General features: G+C 42.2%; 1 protein-coding gene across 1 annotated transcript in view; it reads right to left on the reverse strand.

Annotated features, from left to right (window-relative positions):
• LOC134080710 (NACHT, LRR and PYD domains-containing protein 12-like) overlaps window positions 1-18,471 on the reverse strand; it is a 410,628-nt gene that overhangs the window by 121,138 nt on the left and 271,019 nt on the right. Inside the window, exon 2 of the mRNA XM_062537284.1 lies at window positions 7,096-7,179. The gene's annotated coding sequence lies outside the window, so the exon portion shown is untranslated. The remainder of the gene's footprint in view (window positions 1-7,095; window positions 7,180-18,471) is intronic.

Consider the following 18,471-nt stretch of genomic DNA (forward strand, 5'->3'; position numbering starts at 1 on the left):
GGTGGATGGAGGTGACTAGCGCTACTTTGAGCTGCAGAGGACATAGATTCTGGTGGATGGAGGTAACTAGCGCTACTTTGAGCTGCACAGGGCATAGATTCTGGTGGATGGCACTAATCTATGGCAAAAGGTATCAGCACAATATTTAAGTGCAGGCCCATTGGCATACACACAGGGCCCGACTACATACAGTAGGCTATATAAACTTCTGGTAGTTGTTAAATGTTGACAGGATAGAGACTTAACCTCATCACCACCACTACACACATGCGCGCACGCACACACACACACACACACACACACACACACACACACACGTGTGTACACACACATGCGTTCGCGCACGCACACACACACACACACACACACACACACTACCCTCTATCTCATCTCATCACCTCATCACCAACACTACACACAAGCGCACGCACACACACACACACACACACACACACACACACACACACACACACACACACACACTACCTTCTATCTCATATCATCTCATCACCAACACTACACACATAAGCATGCACACACACACACACACACACACACACACACACACACACACACACACTAAGAATCTTGATTTGATTCGTTAGCCTCCAGTGGGGATCAAAGATATTACAAGGCATGTACTTCCCCCAACACACTCAGTGAAAAGGTGGCTTCATATCACATGTTTATATTTCAAACATTGTGTACTTTGTAACAAATCCACTAAATAAAGATATGTCCCTTTTAAAATGAAACATAAGCTGGGGAAATGAATAATGAAAATGTTATTGTATACACATTTATACTAAATATATTGTATATACAGTACATATAAACACAACATGTATTCATTTTTCTATTATTGCTTTGTATTTATGTTGTGCTATCCCTTTATGAGACACGCAAGTTTTAGGCCGGGATGGGGGTTTGGTCTGATAGACAGGCCGATGAGGAGAGACTGTCAACTTTTTGAATGGAGAGCGCCGCTGGGAAAGAGAGAGTTTTTGGAGACAGGTTACCTGGTAAAGACGCTGTGTTTTCTTTGTTCCTATTGTTCTTGGGGATTACTATTTTTTGTTGGACTAGTACTTTGTTTTTGGAGCGCAAGCTAAGCCGCGATCGTCTGTTTTTTACTGAAGGATTTAACGCGTCGGACTGGGCAATTTCCTGACTGTCATAAACTAAAGGTGGCGGTGAGACAGAGACTTTATTTTTCGTTCTTTTTGCTGGACACATGGACTAAACTTATAAGAGCTTATGGCTATCATTTGTTTCCTTTTGGACCGGGCCTAAAACTGTTCATATAATTGTTTGTTTGAGTGCGGGGAAGAAGCCGGCTGTGGGAGGGGAGGGTGGTTTAAATGCTGTTTATCACTGGAGAGTTTAAATGATTATGAAATACACTTGATAATACACACGGTGAACGAAGCATTTGGTTATGTTCATTCATTTATAGAGCATGAAGTGTAGTGTTTTGGTTGCGCCGCTGTGCGCAACAGATGCTGATTAAGGTGCCGCGAATCCGATTTAGCGTTTGTGATAAAACCTTATCATTAAGTATTGAGGAATTATTACAACTTCATACTCATTTTTGATGTTGACATTTTACACGATTGTCATATTGACTTACATTAATCTTTAATGTCATTACACAGGTCAAATTGAGTGCCTGTCACTTTAAGAACATGAAAGTAATTAGGCTTCAGTCATGTTTTTTTTTAAATGTAAATTCACATCGACTTTTTGGAGAACCACTTATTACAGTAACTAGTATTATACCATCGGAAAGCTATATTTCCCCCGTTGCAGATAATGCGCATGAATGAATATAATTAGATTTCATGTCGCCTAAATTCACGTTGATTTTCTTGTGATACGTTTATCACAGCAACTAATACCATCGAAAGCTAAGACCGTGCTCTGTCAAGTGGCATGCATGTATCAGTGTGACAACAACTTTGTGAGCAATCTGACAGAGAAGAATGGGTGTGGATTTTGCTTTTTTCGCCCGTCGCATATAATTCCTCTGCGCTGAGAACGTTGTAGACAGGTATTACACCTATACCTGCTGTTGATCTAAAGAGCCTACTCATGCCTTAAATGTGTCACCTGTCTGAACAATATACGCAATACGCTGTGGTCTAGTCACCAACTGATCATGAACGGATTGAATAAAAATAAGAATAGATTCGTCGTTACATTTCTTGCGTGTGTGTGAGAGCGACTGATGCTGAACGCGTGAAGTGAGTGTCACGCCTGGTGCGTGGGAGTTGGCAACCCTGTAAAAAAATGTAAAAGCTAAATATTTAAACTGAAATAAAAACATGACATCACTGATGATTGTCTTTGTGCACAACCGACCGTGCAGCGTTGATAAGTGGCTAAGATTTTCAGGAGGATCATAAAATAAATTTGGGTCGCATATAAATTGACAGGGTCGGTCGGCAACCAGAACCAAAACTATTTTTCTAAGCCCTACATACAAGCACACACTAGGGCTGGGATAAACGATTATTTTTTAAACGATTAATCTAGCGATTATTTTTTCGATGCATCGATTAATGTACCGATTCATTTTTTCAGTTCGATTCGATTCGATTCGATTATCGATTATCTCCCCACTAATTGACTAATTGCAATATATACATGTTGATTTACATATCTGAATGAAATAAAACATTGCAATGTATGTTTATTGCTCTTAAAATTCCTAAATGAAAGACTATGCAAGAGCAAAGTAATGCATTCTAAGTCAGAGGTAGCATTCAATAAAACCTTGATGCCTTGAAAACACTGGGAGTGTTGTCAAATTGAACTGTCATCAATAAAGTGACAAGTTAAGTAGGCTTATTTTAAGTCTTTGGGACTTTGGGGCCATAGGACCCACCTACACATAATGTATACCCCCATCAAATCATCATTATGATGATCATTATTATAATTATTATTATGCTGTATTAAGTGTACTTTCACTTCAAAGCAGTCAATGTTTTAAATGCTAACATTGTTCACAAAAAGTTTGTGAAAAAATCAGACCTGCTTTAGTAATGTAAGATACAGTATAATTACAATAGCTTTTGCGTGGTTGCATGATAAATACAGTACTTCTGAAAACAACAGCAATAATATGGGTGCTATTGTTTTGGGATGTTTCCCTCGTGCAAGCATCAAACTCTGGTAGGCAAATGGAGACAAAATTGACATGCTTTTTAATGAAATTCCATTTGAATCTCTGAATGTAAGGATTCAGGAAACACGTACCAACTTTAGTCTATGTATTATGGCCGAGCAGATAGGCGTAAATCACTGATCTGGAGATTTTTAGATGAAAGACTACGGCTACAATCTTTTGACCATATTCAAATTTGACTGAACTATACTCTGCTCTGTATCAAGAATCCATGTTGTTCTATTAAATGTCGTTAAATAATTAAACAGCAGGTTGAACGGAACTTGCCACCAACGTTATCGATTAGTTTCAGTTTCTGTCGCGCAAACACGCACATGCATGAATTCAATGAACGCTCATACCAACACTTAATTGTGTTGCTGTATGTTTATTCACATCGAATTAGCAAGTATTTCCTCCTGATTGCTGAAACTTTTGTTTTCTTTTTCTGTCGGGCCGCGGTTGCTTCATCAATTGCGCAGCAAATTATCAGGTGAAGCACCGAGCCTAATTTCACTCCACGCCTCACAGACCAGCAGTCTCTCTACATTGCGGTTCGGTGCAGCTCCGTCCGCGGCCCATAGTTAGAGAAACGCAGTAGAGGAACGAGTGCGTGCTGCAGTGCCTTGCACTTTTGAAATTCTGAGGAGTCACTCACGTTGCCGCCAACCTTGTTTTGATTTTGACGACGTGTCGATTCGCATATTTTGAACCGACGTATTTTTTTGCGTCGAACTAATCGGTTAAGTCGATGCGTTGTCCCAGCCCTAGCACACACACAAACACACACACACACACACACACACACACACACCCACACACACACACACACCTGCTATCTTTATCCTCATCACCACCACTACACCTACATACACACACACACACACACACACACACACTACCTTCTATCTTTAGATAGATAGATAGATAGATAGATAGATAGATAGATAGATAGATACTTTATTGATCCCCAAGGGGAAATTCAAGAACTGCGCACGCACGCACGCACGCGCGCACCTACCCACACACACACCTGCTATCTTTATCCTCATCACCACCACTACACACACACACACACACACCCACACACACACACTACCTTCTATCTTTAGATAGATAGATAGATACTTTATTGATCCCCAAGGGGAAATTCAAGACCGCGCACACACGCACGCACATACACACACTACCTGCTATTTTTAACCACATAGCCACCGCTACACACACACACACACACTACCTGCTATTTTCAACCACATCACCACCGCTACACACACACACACACACACACACACACACACACACACACACACACACACACTAACACACACACACACACACACTTGCTACTTGCAAGATTTCCATAGCCTACGTGCACAAGTAGACCTAGTTTGGGGAGAACTACTGCTCTTCATTATCTTCCTGCTTGTTGACATCATGCATTGTACTATTTCATGATTGCACTGCAATGAATATGCTGAATCTGCACAAATGATGCCACTAATGCACACTGGACCACCTTCGTCTCTCAAAACGTTAGTTAACACTGTTACTCAGATTCACACACACACACACACACTCTTCCTCACACACACATGCTACCACAACCAAGACTTTTCCCATCCAAAAAAACACACCCCCCCTCCCCAAACCCACGATAACAAACCCACACCCTCTCCAAGAGACTCTCACCCCCCACTTTTTACGCTGTTTAATATTCTCCCACACACACATCAGTAAGTAGAGCTTCATATTTAGCAATCCAGCTAACGATACACACCAACTACTTCTGTGAACTATTCGCCTACAATTTGCCTCTTGTTTTCACCGCTAAATAGCATGTCAGACACACACACACATACACTGTGTGTGTTACATCTTCACAGGGTCTTCTTCTTACTCAGAAACACCATCTGAATCTCCATCACCACTCCAATACCACACACACACACACACACACACACACACAGTTACTTACTGAGCATATGTGGATGTTGTGACCACTGGCAGCAGCTTCTGAAGAACTTCATCTGGACTGAGCAGTTCAGTCTGATCTTTCTCTGGTGTCTTTATGTACTTCTGCAGGTCAAACTCAGCCAGCTGCTCTTTTGACATCTTAAACACAAATGTCTTAGTCTCCCACTCTCCTGGTGAGAGCATGTTTACATACAGAGTTCCTGAGCTGCTTTTCTCCTCCACTACAGCATGGTGATTCAGCTCATTCAGACAGTAGAACAGGTTGATCCTTCTGTCTGAGTCATCACCTTGATCTCTGATCTTCTGTTTGACATACTGGGCTGTTTGCTCTGAGCTATCTGATTGGCTACTGTTCTGTGGCAGTAGGTGTTTTAAGAGATTCTGATTGGACTCCAGTGAGAGGCCCAGAAGGAAGCGGAGGAAAAGGTCCAGGTGTCCATTCTTACTCTGTAAGGCCAGGTCCACTGCAGTCTTGTGTAGGTCATAAAGTGTTGCAGCTGTGAACAGAGCAGAGAGCTGAGAGGTTTGCTGTTGGTCAGGCATGTTTCTCTGTCTGTTGCTGAAGCAGAGGAACACATACAGAGCTGCAAGAAACTCCTGGATGCTCAGATGCACAAAGCTGAACACCTTCCCCGACTCCTCTCTGAAGATCTGAGTACACACTCCTGAGTACACTGATGCTTCTGTGACATCAATGCCACACTCTCTCAGGTCTTCCTCATAGATGATCAGATTGCCTTTCTCCAGCTGTTGGAAAGCCAGTTTCCCCAGTTTGGAAATCACCTCTTCATCTGTCTCTTTTCTCTCTGAGTACTTGACATGTTTAATGCTTGTCTGAATGACCAGGAAGTGTGTGTACATTTGAGTCAGAGTCCTTGGCATTTCCACTTTGTCGGACTCTTTTGATGTTTTCTCTACAACAGTAGCTGAAATCCAGCAGAAGACTGGAATGTGGCACATGATGTAGAGGCTCCTGGATGACTTCAGGTGTGTGATGGTTTTGCTGGACAGGTTCTCATCACTGATTCTCTTCTTGAAGTACTCCTCTTTCTGTGGGTCATTGAATCCTCTTATTTCTGTCACCTGGTCCACACACTCAGCAGAAATCTGATTGGCTGCTGCTGGTCGGGTGGTGATCCAGAGGAGAGCAGAAGGAAGCAGATTCCCCTTGATGAGGTTTGTCAGCAGCACGTCCATTGAGGCTGGCTTTGTCACATCACAACAGGTTGGGTTGGAGAGGAAATTTAAAGGAAGTCGACACTCATCCAGACCATCAAAGATGAACATGACTGTGTGCTCTGAACTGGAGAAGACTCTGGGATCTTTGATTTCTGGGAAAAAGTGCTGAATAAGATCCACCAGACTGAGCTTCTTCTCCTTCATCAGGTTCAGCTCTCGGAAAAGAAGAGGAAATACGAGGTGGACATTTTGATTGGCTGTTCCTTCAGCCCAATCCAGACTGAACTTCTGCACTAAGACTGTTTTCCCAATGCCAGCCACTCCCTTTGTCAGCACTGTTCTGATGGGTTTGACTTGTCCAGATAAGGGTTTAAAGATGTCACTGCATTTGATTGGTGTCTCTCGTGCTGCTACTCTCCAGGATGACCTCTCTATCTGTTTGACCTCATGCTCATCATTGACCTCTCCTTCTCCCCCCTCTGTGATGTAGAGGTCTGTGTAGATCTCATGGAGGAGTCTGGTGTTTCCCTGCTTTTGGATTCCCTCAATCAGACACTGAAACTTCTTCTGCAGGTGGGATTTGTGGATCTGCTGATATCTGTGTGTGAAAACAAGATCAAAGATCATTCAAAAACATACATGTACAGCATGAGTCAGTGTAATTGTGATGTGGTTAGACACACTTTCTCTCACTCAATCTCTCTCTCTCACACACACACACACACACACCGTCACACTTTCTCTCTCTCTCACACATACACACTCCTCACCTGGTAGCTCCATGGCTGGTGTGTTGTTCCTCAGAGAGACTGGTGTTAGAGGCAGCACCCCCCTCCTCAGGAGCAGATCTTACTCTAGAGAACAAGCAGAGAACAACCTCCATCACCACCTCAACTCATCACATTATTCATCACAACACACACACACACACACACACACACACACACACACACACACACACACACACACACACACACACACACACACACACACACACACACACACACACACGTGTGTGCTTATTTTTGGTTCACAAATGCCATTCCTCTGATCTGTAGGATTAATGTGTGGTGTGTGTGTGTGTGTGTGTGTGTGTGTGTGTGTGTGTGTGTGTGTGTGTCATTGTTGTCACTCCAACAATGCCAAAATAGTTTGCCCAATAACAAAACGATGAATGTGTGCATGAATCCTTCTAATGTGGTGATTCACTAGATGGAAGCAAATGAGCCTTTCATGTGTGTGTGTGTGTGTGTGTGTGTGTGTGTGTGTGTGTGTGTGTGTGTGTGTGTGTGTGTGTGTGTGCATGTGTGTGTGTGCATGACTGCTTCTAATGTGGTGATTCACTAGATGGAAACAAATAAGCCTTTCATGCAAAGCGGTACACAATATGACCGTGGCTCAGTCCTGCACATTCTCTACGCACAAATAAATCAGCTTAATCAATTTGTTTCTAGCCCTGTCCTACACAATATGACCGTGGCTAAGTCCTGCACATTCTCTACACACAAATAAATCAATTTGTTTCTAGCCCTGTGCTACTCCATCCCCTGCTGCAACTTTGATGTAAGTAAATGAGTGTGTGCATGTGTGCACTGCTTGCTTTTGTGTATGTGTGCTTCTCTGTCTGTGAGTTTTCGCTTGTGTGTGTGTGTGTGTGTGTGTGTGTGTGTGTTTGGGAGTGTTTGTGCGTGGGTGTGTTCGTGCATGCATGCGTGTACATTGATGTGCAGGTGTGTGTGTCTTTGCGTAAGTGTGTGTGTGCATGAGTAGGCTAATTCACACGAGAGTAAGGGGTGTGCTGGTGGACACAGAGAAGCATAGAATGTAAATATGATACAATTTGATTCAATTTCAGGATCTTTTAAAAATGTCTTACTTGATCCTACAGACAAGTGCACTAAAGGCCTCATCTCACTGCAACTTATAATGGCAGAGCAACGTATCAGAGAATAATGGGTGTGTTTTTTTGACGCACTTTGCACCAATCAGGCTCACAGGGTTAAAAGTAATGAGTAACGTAACCATTTGGAAAGCATGAAAGTATTTGTACAGTGTGTCTCCTGGGTAACATACAATAGGTACACCTGGTCATGTTTTCAGACTTCAGTGTGTGGGTCCTGGTTGAATTGATGTGGAATGACCCATGTTGATGTGGAGTAAGTGTTTTACACTGAGTACATACACACACACACACACACACACACACACACACACACACACACACACACACACACACACACACACACACACACACACACACACACACACACACACACACACACAGCATTCTATAGCATGAAAACCACAGGATCTTACTGTCCAGTAGAAGAGTCTCCTCCTTTAAATGTGATTCCTCTATCTATGGACTCATCACTCTTCATGGACACACGGGTGGGTGTAGGGGAGGGAGGCCTCTGGTTAGAGCTGGTGCCCCCCATCTTAGAGAGGACGAGAACTTCAATTAGGACAACCTTCCTGTCCGTACCCACCTACACACACTCATACAAACTCATACACACACACACTAGGGCTGGAACAGTATTTAAAGCAATAAAAAAGTCTATGTTCTTGCAGCTCTGCAGTTAAATTCATGACATTTACTGTTACAACTGTAGCTTATCAGACATGACATTCATGACTCCAAATTTCACAGCTTACAAGTCTATCGTCTTAAATCACGCTTGAGCTGAGAACATAGAACAAGCGCTAAGATTGTGCCGCCAACCTTGTTTTGGATTTGACAACGAATCGATTTTGAACTAACATATTTTTTGCGTTGACCTAATCGATTACGTCGATGCGTCGTCCCAGCCCTAGTTAACATTGTGCTGGTTCTCCTCTACTCTCCCATATGGAATGTTGTGATGGGGCATGGAACATTGAGCTCCTCAACACTCCAAAGGGCAGCTCTGCTGCTCCATCTTCTGATGACAGGCTACGTTTTGAAGTGTTGATTACAACACCTGGAAGACATGTCATTAGGTGATCTCCAGATAGCCATGTGACACAGAACCCAACATAACACTAAACCACTAGAAATAAGCACACATACAAATGGAGATGGATTGGGATACAAAACACTTTGCCGCAGATACCAGGCCTTTTCTAGAAATTAAAACATAATTTTCAAACAGCCAGTACAAAATCTCCCTTTCATATGTCAGGATTTTTTAACCAAATTGATAGAAAAATAGTAGCCTAGTAATCTAGACGCACCCAAGCGGGCAAAAATAATTTTGCCTAGCGGGATGGTCTAGGGTCGCACCATTGAGGCCAAGCCTGTGTTCGACTCCAGGCCAGCCTATCCAATCAGAACGCTCTATCTGTGTACATCTGTGTAGTGTGTACATCTGTGATCCTTGAGCCCGCCTTAGCACGGTGACGACAGAGTTGCGAGGCACCTTCGGCTTCCGATATTGACGCCAAGGGGCTTGACCATGCGTCCTCGTTCGACGAGTTTGGTGTGTGAGACCGTGTTGCAACAACCATAGAGAACAACAAAAGATGGATGAGGCTATTGAAGCGAGCTTGTTTGAATCGGCTTTGGAAGAGTTAGACTTGGGCTTTTCTTTGAAGGTTGAACAGAAAGAAGCACTCTAGTCATTAGTTTTAAAGGAGGATGTATTTGCCGTTTTGCCGACCGGCTACGATTGGTCACAAGTGCTGGCCTATTACGTGCAGTGTAGTTTGAAAGACAACTGTTCATCACACCCACAGGCTTCAGCTCTGTAGACATCTGACATTTCTGTAGTCTATAAAGGGACACTTCACCGATTAGCATTAGGCTTCAGCTCTGTGAATGGTCCGACCCTAGACTAGACATTTCTGTATAGTTTGGCTTGCCAGGCTATCAAAATAGAGTTCCTTAACTTGCTGTATAACGGACATTTAAAAACAGATTGAAATTAATTTTCCACAACCTGGAGATCACAGAATTCACACCAACGAAAATGTTCATGTGTACCATTAAATCGATGGATTAAAAAAATGATATTGCATGGTTCTCGATCTCCATCGTCAGGATTCTGGAAGATAGATAGATAGATAGATAGATACTTTATTGATCCCCAAGGGGAAATTCAAGATCTGTCCATGGTAAGAATAATATTGCATGGTTCTTCATCTCCATCGTCAGGATTCTGAAGATCTGTCCATGGTAAGAATAATATTGCATGGTTCTCGATCTCCACCGTCAGGATTCTGGAAGATCTGTCCACGGTAAGAATAATATTGCATGGTTCTTGATCTCCACCGTCAGGATTCTGGAAGATCTGTCCACGGTAAGACATTTAGATTTTGCTTTTACTTTATCCCACTGGAGAATTGAGCACAGTATCAGTTGAGGCTAGTGCTGGGCGGTATACCGGTTCACACCGAATACCGGTGTATATTTTCGTTATGATATGAATTATTCTACAATATTCACTCATCATGACGGTAAAATAGGCCATCCTAAGTCAATCTACTGCAGTAATTCCTTGGTCAACCCATAGAAAATGTTGCGAACACCTGATTATGCATGGGAAAAAAATACCGTCATATACCGTGAAACCGTCAGAATTTTGAAAAATACTGTGATATACATTTTTGGCCATACCGCCCAGCACTAGTTGAGGCTATAGCCTATAGTAGGTCCTAGGCTACACTGTAGCATGTAGTTGATTTTGTAGCAGCCTTTGTATGATCATGGGTGTGTGCGTAGCCCAGTCTGCCCAGATGTTAAAGCTAAGTGACGTTATCTGATATGGGCTGGCTGCACTGCTGCTGCAGTTTGTGCTGGGTGCACTGAATACAGGTCATCTATCCATCCAGGCGCGTAGGGGGGACAATAATGAGGTCTGTCGCGGATTTTTTTTTAATTAATAAATAAAGGGGGGCGAATTATAAGTCACACATGAGATAAAAACCTATTGCTGAAGTTTTAATGGCCTTTTGTAAGATGCCGCTTTGAAAATATATATTTCAGTCTTTTTCTTAACCTATTTTTGGAATGGGGAGGACATCTGCACATAGGCTATTCAGAACACATTTCTTCTTCCCTGAAAACGCACACAGCTATGTCTGTAGGACAATGTAAACTGACTCCCCCAATGCTTCCCTTTACATGGTTGCATAAACGTTGCTTAAATGAAAATATGTTTCTTCTTCTTGACTTTTCATATGCCATCTAAGTAAATTGTATGTCAGCTGACAGATGGATGCGCGTTTTGGGCACAATGAATGGGTTTGCCCTTAGTTTAAATGGAGACGCAGGGAGAGCGCGCTGTGGCTATTGTTACCTGTATGCAGCCAGCTCAACAAAGTTACGTGGTTAGAAGATTCCTGCTGCATTGCCGTGACCATTTCCTTGTGGATTTTTGTCATTGGAATACAGCTAACGAACGCGAAAGCTGAGATTGCGTTGCACATCAGTGTTGGAACGACTAGGCTACTCAACAAACTGTGAGATAAACATTGTTTTTCGTGTCTGGGAGATCTCGTTGTCGTTTTGGACTGTCGGATTCTTATGTTTATTGTTTGGACTTATGGACACTGAACGTTTTTTTTTGGGGGGGGGGGGGGGGGGGGGGGGCTTTGTGTTAATTAGTATGTCGGGCCTTCACCTCAGTGCGTAAGTTGCGCGCTAGGTGGCCACGAACTCATTGCTTAATGTGTGACACAATACAGTGTGTAGCCTATTCATAATTAATTTGTGTTTTTTCATTTGTTAGATTACTGCATGTTTGACGCAGTTTGTAAACAGGCATTCTGCCCGTTTATCTTATGCTATATGTGCGTCGTGACAGTGTCTAGATTATAATAAGAGGCAAATTGTTATACATATCATTTTAAAAGCAAATAATAGGATGAACAAAGTGTATGAACTTGCTAAATCCAGGTAAGCAGTGCCACGTCCGATTTCGCAAGTGCCTACATTTAAAAATTGACAGCCGTCTGTAATAGCCGACTATATATGGCCAAAACTTATTTAGGCTATCGTAGACTACTGTATTCACCCACAATAGGCTATCCTCTTAACTATTTCGAAAAGAATGAAAGAAGGCCGTAGACTAAATATATGGACTGCGAGAGTAGCCTACAGCAGCTTTCAGACATTCAAGGTGAGGAAGTGCTGCATGCTGCATTATTGAGACGGGCTTCGTTTCGGGAAACATTCTTAAAACACAATGTGAAAGACCTCCGATGCGCACTGATAGCTATAGTTATGGGGCCGTAACTCAGGAGGATATACACTAATCCAGCGAAACACGGAAGTAACACAAAACCGCCATTACTGCGTGACTGGCTGCTAAGAAATTAGCCCGTTGGTTCCATAGGCGGCTGTTGCAGAGGTTAGCTGTCATTAATACACGTCTTAATACCTTATGTTGTTAATAAATTACCTTCATTGGTAAGTTTTGGCACAGTCTGACATCATTGATCCAATGCTCCCTTTCACCTGACATTTTCTTTCATGAGTGGGATCTCTTGTTAGACATTCTCTGACAGGATGCCTTCATTGAAAAGCACAGGCAAGTGTCACTCGTTACACTCGCAGGCACGCAGTAATGGCGATATTCAAGATGGCAGCGCCCATAAAGTTTGCGCTGGATTAGTGTATAATTACATTGCATGTCAATGCAATGTACTGTTATCACTGTTCTTCTTATTATTATTGTCTTCCGACCAAAATCAACGATCAAAGGCTCTAGAACCACTGAACCGTTTGACGTCATTCAAGCACTCCTACAAAGGTCTCGAAACGGAGATTTGTTCTATTATTTTTCACATTTGTGAACTTTATACTTTTTGAGATATTTACGATAAAAGATTTTAAAATTCCCATAGAGTTAACGTTGAGACCCTTTGGCGGTAAAGATTAACTGTTACGTCAGTGCTCAGCTGTCAGTAATCAATTGGATCTTTGATCCAAATGCCACCGCTGCAGCAGGCTGTAACAGCTATGAAAACATTCTACCATGCCACTGGTTAAACCAGGACGTTATCGTCTTGTCTCCTGCTACTCCTTACTTGATTTGTTTATATCGTTACAGTAACCGGTTTGCTCTCGGTAACGTATCAACAGCTAAAGACAATCTAACCTAACGTCAACGTAAACACTGTATTTAGCTAACGACAAGCAAGTAACTAGCAAGTTACAAGCAACTAGTTGCACGATTTAGGTTCAAGCCTTCTTACAGTCGTTTCTAGTAGGCTACAAACTGCATTGCTATCATTTCACGTTTGTTTGTTAGCACGCTAGTCGTTTCAGCTATAGGACTTGCCAGCCAGGCAATCATTTAAAACTTTCGGCATCATTCACAAATTAAAACCTTTGTTAACAGCGTATTGTACATTCCTATTAGGACAATCACACACCTGGAAATACTTCGAAGAACATACTAGCTCATCCTGTAGGCTAATATGTGTATCCTACATAAAATATCCTACATTGCTAGATATCCTACCTGTTGCTGCATCATCGTTTGGCGTTGTTTGAGATTGTATTCCGTGTTCCAATGGTGTCTAAATCTATAGCCTATGGCCTACTTTTAACCTGCATTAGTATATGAAGGCTATGTAAGCTATCCTACCAGTCGTCACTGTGGGCTACTAAAGTGTCAGCTCTTGCAACTCGTTTTAAGTAGGCAACTTCATTTCAGTCTTTTAAAGAGTTATTTTCCAAAATAGCCTATATCCACAATTTTGATGCATTTTAATAAATCACTTTTTAAATGTGACTTTCCAAGTAATGTCAGTGGAATTGTAATTGGGTCATTGTTATTTATCTATTCTACTGTGTAGCCTAGTTGTCTTTTTAACTATAGGCCTAATACAATGTTTTACATAGTCAGCAACCTTTTTGCATTTACATGCAATGGTAATTCCTTCCATGGAATTACATTTTCTAGTTGAGCTAAGTAATCAACAACATCTGTACTTTACAGCGTTTTTCTTTCGGGAGGGGGTCCAACATTGGGGGTGTCCCGACCCCCCCGACCCCCCCCGGTTCCTACGCGCCTGTATCCATCATGACTTCCAAGTCATTTTTAGGCCCTGTTTTTTTGTTTTGTTTCTAGCTACACCAACAAAACTATCCTGGCGCCGCCGCCAATGCAGCAAAATATCTCAGACTGAGAGCATCTATTTTTATAGTCCTCTAACTAGATTACATCAAACATGACACACGAGTGTGTTGGGAGAAGATGTACAATTATCAAGATGGATCACTGTAAATAGTTTACTTATAACTGAATATGTTTTGAATATTAAAACATCCTGGGATGTGAACATTATTCGTTTGAATTTAGGAGTGAAGAGTGTATGTGATCTGATGCACAAACCGATACATAATGATGGTGGTTTAAAGGTGAAAGGTTTACGTGACCATATGCACGAGGGCTTCTCTGAACAGTCACGTATCATCAGCGGAGAGACAGAGAACACTTAACCACAACGGATTTAGACTTCCTGTGACTTCCAGTTTTAGTTTCCTGTGAATGTGACTAGATGTGGGAGTGTTTTAACATTGTGTTAACAGTGCCACAGGTTTAGCTGAATACAGAGGGGTTATAATACCAAGCCATCCACACTATACAATGATATACTGATATGATATGCTTTGGACAAAGGCATCTGCTAAATAACCATGATATAGGCTACAATGATAGGGCCTACTATACAGAGTAAAAACACGGAGACAGCTTTTCCATATTTGGCAGTTGTAGTTTGTTGATAGGGAGGCCTTGGATGTGTGGAGTGAATTTTGTAAGCGCTGGATTTTATAACAATGAAGCTATATTTATCGTTGTATTAACTTTCGGTTTTGCACTTTGTAGACGGTCCCTGGACGTTCGGCCGAAAGCAGAACGCGAAATGCTCATAGGGATGCATTTAATTAATCCACATAGACGTTTCGCTTATGATTTTGTTTTTTTTTAACCGCAAACCGCGAATCTGCCCATTTCTGTCCAACTTCACCTTAGTAAATTGACCCTTCCAGAGCCACGCCCTAAAACCGCCACAGGCCAATCGTGGCTTAGCAACCCGTAACTAGGCAAGCAAGGCCTGGCAAGCTTTCGAGTTTTTGCCATGTTAACCTATGGAGACTGCATAGCCTGTGGGCCATTAAGGGCATTTATTTGGATGTGTGGTGCCCCCAAACACGTGAAATCACGGTGAAATAACATGTTGAACTATAAAGACATGATATAGTTTGAAATACGTATTTTTCTAACTTTAAATTTTGCATATTGCGTGATATTTCCATAACCGCGAGATACGTTTCACGATGGCGGCAAAAAGTTCTTAACAGACATTCAACGAGACGTATGTATAGCCCGTCAGCAATTCTGTCTAAAATAATACCTATTTGAAGTACCAATCATGTTATGTTGTCAAATATTGACGTTATGGAAGTATAGCTTAAAACGTTATGCTAGTTTTGTCCCCCGCCTGTTTCATTCGTAGGCCTGCTAGCCTGGAGGAACCATCGAAAACAACGCGTACCTTCGACTTTTGCTTAAATAACTCATAAACGGTTTTGTTCAGAGCTGAAAATGCAACTGTAGTTGACAGAGGACAGATGTAGCTCGCTAGTGACCAAATATGAGCTTTCAGTGTGGTGCGATGTCTTTGTAAATTACATTTGTTTAAAAAATCCTGTGTCTCCTCCATTGTAATAGACGGGCAAGGTGCGAAAGTTTGACAGGCGTAGCAACAGTAACTATGGAGGGCGGGACTTCTGGAAGGGTCAATTAGTGGTGGTCGAGTAGCCAACCCAGCAAACACATAACGTGGCCATCACGTTGCCTATAAGTGGCCAGTTGGTCACCGCAACCTAACCTTCTGGCAACCTTCCTGCAACGTGGCCACAACGTTGCCTTTATGAAGTTGCCATTTGGTGACTTGAGCAACGTTGCCATAACGTGGCGCTAAGGTCATTTGGTAACGTGGCCATTTGGTGACTTGAGCAACGTTGCCATAACGTGGCACTTTGGTCATTTGGTAACGTGGCCATTTGGTGACTTGAGCAACGTTGCCATAACGTGGCACTTTGGTCATTTGGTAACGTGGCCATTTGGTGACTTGAGCAACGTTGCCATAACGTGGCACTTTGGTCATTTGGTAACGTGGCCATTTGGTGACTTGAGCAACGTTGCCATAACGTGGCACTTTGGTCATTTGGTAACGTGGCCATTTGGTGACTTGAGCAACGTTGCCATAACGTGGCACTTTGGTCATTTGGTAACGTGGCCATTTGGTGAGTTGAGCAACGTTGCCATAATGTGGCGCTAAGGTCATTTGGTAACGTGGCCATTTGGTGACTTGAGCAACGTTGCCATAACGTGGCGCTAAGGTCATTTGGTAACGTGGCCATTTGGTGAGTTGAGCAACGTTGCCATAACGTGGCGCTAAGGTCATTTGGTAACGTGGCCATTTGGTGACTTGAGCAACGTTGCCATAACGTGGCGCTAAGGTCATTTGGTAACGTGGCCATTTGGTGACTTGAGCAACGTTGCCATAACGTGGCGCTAAGGTCATTTGGTAACGTGGCCATTTGGTGAGTTGAGCAACGTTGCCATAACGTGGCACTTCGGTCATTTGGCAACGTGGCCATTTGGTGAGTTGAGCAACGTTGCCATAACGTGGCACTTTGGTCATTTGGCAACGTGGCCATTTGGTGAGTTGAGCAACGTTGCCATAACGTGGCGCTAAGGTAATTTGATAATGCTGTTTGATAATTTGATAAATGCTGTTGTGTGAATAACAAACATGGTGGTGCAAATATTTGCTAACATTGCCATTCCATTAAATACAGAACGTTTGCTGAGGTTATCTGTTCCAGTCATGGAAAGTAGTTAGTAAAGTAAAGTAAAATAATGTTTATTTATATACACGTAGTAGTAGCTGCAGTCATGTAGTCGGCGTATATCAGAAAAAAAACCTCCCATATTTCTGGAAGAAACCATCCCATGCATTGGATTTAAGCAGTGAAACATTTTCATCATTGCTTTCAGGGCCTTCGCAGAAATGCATGGAGTTGCCTTCATTTATTTAGAGAGAGTAAACTTGTAACAGAAGTATCATATATAGCCTTATCCATTGATTTCAACAATGTAACTGCAGCCTAAATAGCTATTGTAACTGTAACGGAGTAACAAATGTAAACATGCATTCTGTGACTCCCCAAACACTGGAAGCCTATTTAAGTTTAAGTTTGTATTCATGGGTTTCATCAGGTCCCTTTCCACAGGTGTATAATCAAGCACCTTGATTATCAATGCAGACTGCATGGTGCTTGATTAATACACCTGTGGAAAGGGACCTGATGAAACCCATGAATAGGCCTATTCTGAATAGAATGTTGGTGTGTGGTCATGCTTAAAAATACAATTGCTAATAGGCATATGTAAAGTATTCAGCGATCAAATGCAAGAGCAGGCCAGGTTGAAATGAGAACCGTTTAGAATAAATGAACTAGAGCCCATGGATAAATGTTTTCAACAGCTTACTGCGTGTACGTTTTTTTTTTGTTGTTGAAATTTGTTTGTGTGCCTGTCTGACTGCATGTTTTCGCTTACTTCGTGTTTCATACAACTAATACATTTCAGAAACATTTATCGTTGTTTTAGTCTAACAAGTCATCAAACTTCTGCCAGCAGCCGCTCCGGAAACATGCTTTTTTTAAAAAAACACCTGAACATATCTCACAGACCTAATGCATCGGAGCCATGATCGGGGCATGGACCTAGAAGAGCGAGCGCATTCTTCTAATAGTAGAACGGTGAGTGCGTAACATAGAATTGTTTACAGTTATCTTCCAACCGTAGCCTCACAACTTCAGCCACTTACGTTAGCACAGCCAGTCGAAGGTAATCTATCTGCTCATAATGTATTATGTGTTTTTATATACAAATGTATATATAATCAATTTGTTATCTAGTAAGGCATTGTTATATGGCTTCACGTTAGCACTCTGATGTAAATTTAGCATTATAATTTAGGCAAGCCAGCATAGCTAGCCTGCTAGCTGCTAACAGTTAACGTTAGCCATCTCACATAGCCATAGGTAAACGATGCAGAATCGAAATCAGCTGTAGTAACTGTAATTAACGTTAGCTGCTAACTGTTATTTGTTTGGCCGCCTACTTGGGATACATAAT

This window comes from Sardina pilchardus, chromosome 1 (genome assembly GCF_963854185.1).
Source record: "Sardina pilchardus chromosome 1, fSarPil1.1, whole genome shotgun sequence".
In the NCBI taxonomy this organism is placed as follows: Eukaryota; Metazoa; Chordata; class Actinopteri; order Clupeiformes; family Clupeidae; genus Sardina; species Sardina pilchardus.